The following is a 3410-nucleotide window of genomic DNA, read 5'->3' on the forward strand; positions in this document are numbered from 1 at the left end:
GGTTGAAGGACAAGCCAGATTCAAGATCCAGATTCAAAAGAAACCAAGCAAGCTTTACCTGAGTGTACATTATATTGGAAGCTGGCCACACCCCCAAGGAAATAGCCTTTCAATTGATTGGCTCTTTGTAGCCAATATCATAGAGTTAACTATGCCTGCTCATAACCAATCATCATATCATTAGCTGCACTGTTAGTAGTTAATCATTATAGAGTTAACTACACTGTATACATCTCACCATTGGAATAACCACATTTCAGTTGCCTAACCACTGGGAATCCTGGCCCAGTCAAATTGACACAAAACCTTAACTATCACAATCTACTCCTTGACAACTTGGCATCCATAAACCATATGCATATTCTCTAAATGAAAACAATTGTAAGGCCATACTTGCACCTAACATAATACAACTAAAATGTGTACAGCCAAAAGTACACACTGGCCCTATGTACATCTTATATTTCACAAATGAACAAAAATAAAAATATTTGATGCACACACACACACACACACATATATATATACATTCAGAACAATTACAGACCTCATTTCTACAACTGGGCACATGGCTGTGGTTGGAGAAAGAGCATGATTAGTTTCCACAGATGGTGTCACCCATCCATTGGTTGTTAAAATCCTCTTTTGAGAATACCCTTTGGCGTATGTTCACATTAAACACAAATACCTTCACTTTTTGGCCCGTTCATAGAGATCTAGCCACATACCTCTTCACAACTTCTTGTCACCTATTTTCCAATCATGTTCCCTCCAATTCCCTAACCATCCAGTAAACCATTGGCCACAGTCTATGAGTCAAAGTACAGTTGCACATCTGGCTATTCCTCATGCCAACTAAAATGAACAACCACAGACACTGTTAAAGTTCACTGTTAAACTGGGAAGATTGTGCTTCACCACCATCCTTCAGGACAGTCCCAGAAAGGGGTTGTAGTGCTACTGCTGTCCACTTTTGAGTGGTGCCTGAATATCATGCAGAGCCATCTATACACCAAGCAAGAGTTTTCTCTTCCTCCGTCAACTGATCATAGGAACTGCCCATTGGGCCATAGGTGTAGATTGGGAGAGGGAAGGTAATGTGACAGGAGTGGAGATCATGGGCATTTGGGTCACTTCCTCAGGCAATTTGTGCCTTCAGGTCCTGCTCGAGTCCTGTCTCATATATACCACTTCCATTTAATGATAGAGTATTGCCATATATGGTTAATTTTATGAGTCTGTGGGTTAGCCAACACCCAGTTCTTGATGGGTACGTCTAGTCGCATGATGATTTGGTGGCCCATGGTTAGGCATTCAGTCTCTGCTAAGGCCAACTAACAAGCCAAAAGCTGTTTCTCAAAAGGAGAGTAGTTATTTTCAGAGGATGGCAGAGCTTTGTTCCAAAATCCTAAAGGTTTGAACTGCAATTTACCAATAGAGGCCTGCCAAAGTTTCCAAGCTGCATCTCTAGCCTCCACTGCCACTTCAAGCATCACTATACCTGCTGGATCATATGGTCAGCTTACACAGAAGCCCAAACCTGTTACAGAGCCTTCTGTTGCTGTGGACCCCACTCAAAATTAACAGTTTTTGAGTCACTTGATAAATAGGCCAGATTAGCACACGCAGATGAAGGATATGTGACCTCCAAAATCTAAAGAGGCTCACCAGACATTGTTCCTCTTTTTTTAATTATGAGAGGAGTCAGATGCAATAAGTTATCTTTCACTTTAGTAGGAATATCTCTACATACTTCACACTGCAGAACTCCTAAAAATTTCACTGAGGTGGAAGGTGCCTGAATTTTTATTGGACTAATTTCCCAACCTCTGCAGATGCCTTACCAATAAGTCTAGAGTCATTGATGCTTCTTCCTCACTAGGACCAAGCAGTGCCTTGAGCACCACATCAGTTTGTTGAAACATTTCAGTTTGTATTCCATCAATTCCTGAAGGCTTGTTTTTTGGCTTCAGTATCATCAGTTCTTTTTTTCTTTTAGAGTCACTTCTTGCCTCTGTAGTCCCCCATTTTGGGTAGCCAATATCCAAGTTGCCCATCTCAGTGTACCATGTGTATTGAAGGGGTGGGAATGATCCTCGCTGTAAAGGTTTGTTTCCTCTTTTGAGCTACTGAATCCATAGGTGTAGGTCAAGTTCATCAAACAGTATTAGATTACTCTTTTTTCCCTCTTCTTTCTTCTTCTAGTTGAGCTCTGATCATCCAGTCATTGAAGCCAGGTCAAGTGGGCATTATCTGCAAGTGTGGGTGTTCTTATGCATATGCTGTCACTTCTTATCAGCTGGATGCTTCACTCTCCACTCTAGTCCTCTGTGGCTATGTCACTGACTCTGGGTCCAGGAGTCCCCAGGTCTTTCCACACTGCTGGCCATCCAGGTCTCCACCCAGGTTCACAGGAGTCTATTGAATGTTGTAGGGCTTAGCTCACAACTTCAATGCTGTTTTTCCCTCACTTCCCCTTATCAGTGACCAACATGGTTACCAGTCAAAGCACATGTCTGCTCGTGTATTCCCATTGAGTCTTAGTCTTGCAAGGAGGTTTGCCCTGAAGGGACCTGACCACTTGTCTTGATGTCTCCTGGGTGAGCAACTTACTTGTTCTTGTAGTAATCAGTAGGACTGCCGTTATTGTTTTGTATTTTTCCTGTTAGTTTTTCTTGCAAGAAGTATCTTCTGTTCTTCCATTTGCTCCAGGCTGATCTGCTTGTCCTTTCAAGTGGGAATTTCCCACCTCAGAAGATTCTGGACAGGGTTCGGGATTCTACCTATGGTCTTACAATATCATCAGTTCTTGATCCTATGCTACCTCTTGGAATTGTTGAGCATTGACCAATGATTTTTGGTAGAGTGAGTCTGTGTATGCCGTCCATCTTCTTTTGATATTTCCTGCGTCAATCAATATTTTCTCCATAGAATCCATTATTACAATTTGAGGCTTGAATTTTTTCTTCAAGTCTTTCAACTTCAGAAATGCTGAGTGTGTTCTTCCCTTTTGGTTTTCTAACTCCAGGTCTTTGCACATTTCATTATATTACTTGATTTTGTCTTATTGAATTGCCCTTTGAAATTTTCTGCTCAACTCTTTTACACCTCATTTCTTCCAGTTACTTTAGCTTTTCTCCATTCAAGAAAAAGTTTCAGAGTCTCTTCTGACATCCATTTTTGTCTTTTCTTTCTTTCCTGTCTTTTTAATGATCTTTTGCTTTCTTCATGTATGATGTTCTTGATGTCTCACCCCACAACTCTTCTGATTTTCTGTCATTAGTGTCCAATGTTTCAAATATGTTCTTGAGATGACTTCTAAATTCAGGTGGTATATTTTCAAGGTCATATTTTGGCTCACATGGACTTGCTTTAATTTTCTTCAACTTCTGTCTAAACTTGCATATGAG

This window comes from Chrysochloris asiatica, unplaced genomic scaffold, assembly GCF_000296735.1.
Source record: "Chrysochloris asiatica unplaced genomic scaffold, ChrAsi1.0 scaffold00043, whole genome shotgun sequence".
In the NCBI taxonomy this organism is placed as follows: Eukaryota; Metazoa; Chordata; class Mammalia; order Afrosoricida; family Chrysochloridae; genus Chrysochloris; species Chrysochloris asiatica.